The sequence below is a fragment of the Mauremys mutica genome, chromosome 3, assembly GCF_020497125.1.
Source record: "Mauremys mutica isolate MM-2020 ecotype Southern chromosome 3, ASM2049712v1, whole genome shotgun sequence".
NCBI lineage: Eukaryota > Metazoa > Chordata > Testudines > Geoemydidae > Mauremys > Mauremys mutica.
Window position 1 is genome coordinate 143302663 of NC_059074.1, and position 6000 is coordinate 143308662.

The following is a 6000-nucleotide window of genomic DNA, read 5'->3' on the forward strand; positions in this document are numbered from 1 at the left end:
CTCATTTTAAACCACCAAATGGTTTCTTACTGTTAGATCCTCTGTTCATTTCTTCCATTTCTGTATCTTAACTTTCTTTTCCGCCATTATACATATTAGGATGCGTCACCATCTTTCAGCTAGCAAGCTGTTCCTCATTTTCTTCTGTATGGATCTAATGTATGCATTTCTGTAACCATTTTTACACTTTTTTTTCCAGAGCAGATTTTTTCCTCACTTGCATGTTTGTTAACTACAAATTAAAAAAAAAATTGCTGAAAGAGCAACAAACAGTCTCTGGCTTTGACTTCTTTAGTTAAATTAAAAACAAAACATATTCCTCAGATGAAAACAGGATGTACTGTGCATATTTTTTCGCATAAAGATCAGCTTCAGAACTGATCTTGAAATCCAGATTCTTTCTTAAATTAATCTTTGTGCTGTTTACACTAAAGATATGAATCAGGGTGTCTAATAAGTTGGTATTTAAGTTCATTCATTGTTTCTAAATGGGCTGTGAAGACTGTTTCCTATGAGAAGGGGGGTGGGGGAAGAGGGAGACACATAACCCCCGGCACACAAGTACTATATTAGAATGGATTTACAGATCTGGTTTTGATTAAGATGTCCTGAAGGGATAACAAACATAAAATAATCTATAAAAACCTCTGAAGAGCCATAGAATTAACTATTCTGATAGTGGAGTTTTAACCACTAAATATTGAGAAACAGCTAGCAAACCCTGAAGACGATAAACTGAAAACCAATGGAGGAATATCAGAACATTTGAAATGTTTACTGTACAGAGGAGTATGGGGAGGGGGGAACTGTTCAGAAGGGTGATGGGCTCACACCACCCCCTTACCAGTTACACGGTGTGTTAGATCTGTTTGCAGGGCCAAAAGAAGACTTCCCTGGTTTACACCCATCCCCTCTCTCTTAACCCTAACAGTGACTATTTCTTACTTTGCCTCCATCCAATCCCCTGCTATACAGTGGCTGGTCAGACACAGTAGCTGCACATAGGAGGGTTTACGGCTGTTTGAAGAGAGGCAACTTCAGCCAAAACCAAACTGGTTGCAACTGAAGCCTGTCCCAGTAAGTGTGGAAATCATATACTCCTTTGGGGGCAGCTATTGGAATCAGCCATATGCTGAGATAATGAAGTGACATGAGGCCACCAGAAAGAAAGAAAGTTCTTTAGAGAAGAAAAAAGTTGTAGTAGCATTGGTGGTCCCCTTTAAGGAAACCATATTGCTGCAAACTGAAAGAATACTGCTGGTAATGGAGTCTACTGCAAGAGCCCTAAAGTGCATACACCTTTAGCTGCTGCAGCTGCGTTAATCACACAGTAGCAAACCTTTACTTGTTTGTGTTCCAGTAAAGCAGTACTACAAAGCAGTAACCAAGGTTAAATTTAAATACATCTAGAGCTGGCTGAATTGTTTGTTGTGAATATATTATCTAACGTATTTAACCTGAATGTTTGTGAGAATAATTTGTGAACCAACCATGAGGTCTGAAAGTATTTTGTTATTCACAAGTATTCATTGAATAATTATGTGAAAACAAATCAACCTGGAGGATGTTGGAACATTTCCCTTCAACTATTCACTGTTTGTAGTGTGAGACTGATCGCCTATGGCACATGGTATTATCTTGCTTCTTTATTAGTTTAAATATTTTAAACAGTAGAATAATAAATAATAGCCAGTTATCTCATTCATACAAATGCTATCTTTCACCTGAAAATATATGTATTTGTACAGGCAACAGCCATTCCTCGATGTCCATTTCATGAGAACTGGATGCTATGTACATGTTGTCATGCAGGGTTAGACATATAATATTTATGTCACCTCATGGATCAGTCAGTAGTGTAGTCGAGGGTAAACTGAGGTTATCAGCTTCTCTTTTGTGGAATATGAAGTTTAGGTTAGGTTAGTTTACTCACTTTTTTTTTTAAACCACTCCACCACTGATCAAAGTCAGATTTTCATCAACAAACTATAAATCAGATGGCAAAATAAAATCTAAGCACCTTGCAAGTATTTTTATGGATTAATCTCAATACCCCTGTATTAAGGTTACAGATAAGGAACGGAGGCACAAAGAGATTAAATAGCTTGTATAAGTCACACAGGAAGGCTGTGACAGAACCATGCACTGCTCAGGTCTTCTGAGTCCCAGTCCTTAAACACAAAACCATCCTTTCTCCAAGTCTATTATCATGCTATCGCAGTCATATAACAGTATCCTAGTAACTATAATAATCTTCAGATGCAGGTATCAAACATTTACAACAATTCTCCTTGGTTTTTATCAGAAAGAAAATTCACACATCAGCAGATAGTCCAGTTAACAAGCAAGGCTATATTGCTACAAGACTATATATTTCCAATCTCTAGTCTGCTTCCCAAGATTTTTTAGTAACACTGTATCGATTAACTTGGATTCTTTGATAATTCCACAGTTGCTGACATTTGGGCTAGATTATGGTTTTTATGCTAAAGCCACACACGGAGGGCTGAGCAGAATGGCACCACCTCAGGAGAAGAACTGGCAGAGGTGAAAGTAAGCTGGTCCGGTCTGGTATGGTGTACCAGCAAGAGCCAGTATGCCGTGCCAGGCTGGACTGGCTTCCCCAGCAGTGATTTAAAGGGTTCAGGACTCCAGCCACTGCAGGGAGCCCCAGGCCCTTTAAAGTTTTGCCGGAGCTTTGGCAGCTGGGCTCAGGAGGGGATTTAAATGGCTCAGTGCTCCGGCCGCTGCGGGGAGCCCCGGGCCCTTTAAAGCGCCGCCAGAGCTCTGGCAGCCGGGCTCAGGCGGGGATTTAAAGGGCCCAGAGCTCCGTGGTGGCTGGAGCCTTGGGCCCTTTAATTTGCCCCTGAGCTCCTAGCCACCTCTGCAGCTGGTAGCTCTGGGGTGATTTAAAGGCCCTGGGGCTCCCAGCCACAATTGGAGCTCCAGGGCCTTTGAATCTTGAAAGGCCCTACCTCTTCCAGTTGAGGCCACACCCCTGCTCAGGACTCCAGCGTACTGGCAAGTCCTTTAAGTTACTTTCACCCCTGAGAATTGGGTAGACTGTGCCTCAGAGTCCCTCTCTCTGAGCTTCTCCATATGCATGGGTGTGAACAATTATTGTTCCCCTTGCTGTACCAGGCTTATACAAAGGTACAGCAAGGGTCATGGCTTGCTCCTATGTCCTAGCCTCTCTCTCCACCACTGTTTGGCAACATGTTCCCTGGGAGGACAAAGGACGAGCAATCCCTGTTCCTCCGGAGTATACGGAGTGCAGAAATCTGCACAGCTACCCAAGATAGAAGGAGAGTTTCTTGTGAAGCCTCTGTGTCCATGATTCCCCCCACAATCAGCCTCTGAGATGTTTTCAGCCACACCCTTCTGATTTCTCAACTCTCTCTGTATGTGTAATTATTGCAGGCTTCTAAAATGTTTTAAATTAGCAGATATCTGCACTATTTCTTAGATTCCTAGGCTAGAAGGGACCATTGTGATCATCTAATCCAGCGGTTCTCAAACTGTGCGTCGGAAACCCAAAGTGGGCTACAGGGCTCAGGTTTTGACTTCAGCCCTGGATGGCGGGGCTCAGGTTACAGGTCCCCTGCCTGTGGCTGAAGCCCTTGGGCTTCCGCTTTGGCCCCACCCTGGCTGGGGCAGTGAGGCTCAGAAGGGTTCAGGCTTCTGTCCCCCCTCCCGGGGTTGTGTAGTAATTTTTGTTGTCAGAAAGGAGTCGCAGTGAAATGACATTTGGCAACCTCTGGGTTTGACTTCCTCTCTAACACAAGCCATAGAACTTCCCCAAAATAATTCCCAGAGCAGATATTTTACAAAAGCATCAAACCTTGATTTAAAAATTCTCAGTGACGGTGAATCCACCTCAACCCTTGGTAAATTGTCCCAATGGTTACAGTAATTGTCTGACTTACCAAAGTACTATAAGCTTCCCTGAATGAGCTGCTCTATGAGGACTGATTCACAGCACAGTAGCATCCTTCAATTTCTTTTGTCAAGAGGGATGCTGCCCTCTGCCCGTACATGTAGGAGGAGTGATTTCTGACCAGAGGTCACAGTAGGTTCTGCATTCGTTTATGAATTAATATCCTGAAGGCCTAAGGGGAGTATCTCAGAGTACCCAGGACTGTGAGTCATCTTGTTATCCCCTGCCTCCAAAAAGAGGGAGTCTTTCTTGTGGTAGCTGGGTGTCAGCTCCCTGACACTGCCAGCCCTTAAGCCAGTCTCCTCTGGGCTCTGCCAGCCCTTCCTTCTCCTTGGAGATTAATAATAGGTGCATCCCAATCCTCGAGTCCCTTTGAATTGTTCCCCTGTGATACCCACCCCTGAGACTGGCTACTCACAGAAATTCCAGACCCTCTTCACCCATAGGTACACAGTACCCCAATTTAGCAGTTTTACCTGAAATGCTGTGTGGTTTACAGAACCAGATGATTGTGAGCATTTAATAAAACAGAAGAAGGTTTATTTAAGAAAGAATAAAAAAGTAACTAGAAACAAGAGAGAGTTTTGGAAACAAGTGGTTACAATACAAAATAAAACAGACCACAAACCTGGGTCTACATTTGTCGGTAGTTAACTTTCCTATATAATAAAGAAGATTCTCCCCTCCCCAAGTTTAGTCTATTGCAAAGCTGGCTTGTTTCTCAATAATCAGGATCCAAACCATTCATGAAAGCACCCTCTTGCCCCAGGGGTTTTCCTTAGTGAATGATACAGAGGGTCTTCCTTTGTGTTATACTGAAAATCTATGCATAGATTCTAGCTATGAATAGAAACTGAATATTGCTTTCTTTCTATTGATAGCCAGGGTGGAACCCCTGTCAAGTTGTGTTTTATTTTTTTAACCCCATCAAGTGGTTTCAGATGTTTATTGTTGCCTTTCATATTTCCCACTCAAAGTCTCAGTATTCTGCAAGGCACACAATTGAGCCTTGCATTGCATCACTAGCCAGACAGGGTGGGGTGACAACCTCCCAAATGGGCCATTATGAGACATCCTGGTGACTAATTATTACTTTCTATTGCACATCCATAAAGCATAATTTCAATATGAATATATTATTCCTTAAATATTATCTGTACACACAGCACACTATGATTATCAATCTTGACAAGTTACAAGATTTTGGTAACTAGCTCATGTGGTATCCCTTATGGAAAAATACCCCGCAAAAATGTTTAGTGTAATGAGTTTGCCAGACCTGAGGTGAGAGCTGTTTACAAAGAACAGGGGACACTTTGCCCAGGGATCTGTGTCACAGAGGGAGGAGGGAAATCCCACCTCAAAAGCCAACCATCCCCTGGTTCCACAGCCTCCTTCTTCTAGATCAGAGGAGCCATTCTCAGCGGGGCTATAATGGAGTGGCTGTTCCATGTGGTTGGTGGAAGCAGGGGTGATGCCACAGCAATATCACTCTTGTTTTCTATGCCTCCTGTCCATTTCTGGATCTGCCTGGTTCTTTTCCTTAAAGAGGGATTTTTTTTTACTTTTATTTATTTATTTTTTGGGGGGTAGAGGGTATTTTACAGATGATATTATTCAATAAATAACTAAATAATACCAGTGTACAGCAGGTCTCAACCTTTTCCAGCCTGGAATCCTCTTACCCTTATCAAGGCAGAACCCACCTAGCACCCTTCTCCCATGTAAGCAATATAGGGAAAGCAGGGTGTCTGCAACCCCCTGACACCGATTAATGGCTGGTCCCTAGATGATACAAACCCATGGTTGAGAATCCATGCCATCATTCTAGGGCTTGTCTACTTGAGGACACTTAGGAAAGTTAATCAAAATTAATTAAAGGTGTGAATTTAAAATGGATTCGTTAATTTGAATTAAACACTTGTGTGGAAACCTCATTCTGAATTAAAATAGCCTTAATTTGATTTAGTTTTATTCAAATAGAATTTGAAAAGTGAATTAACATAATCCAAATTGAGGCCACTTTAATTCTAAATGTGTAGACAAGCCCTTAGAGTACTGGA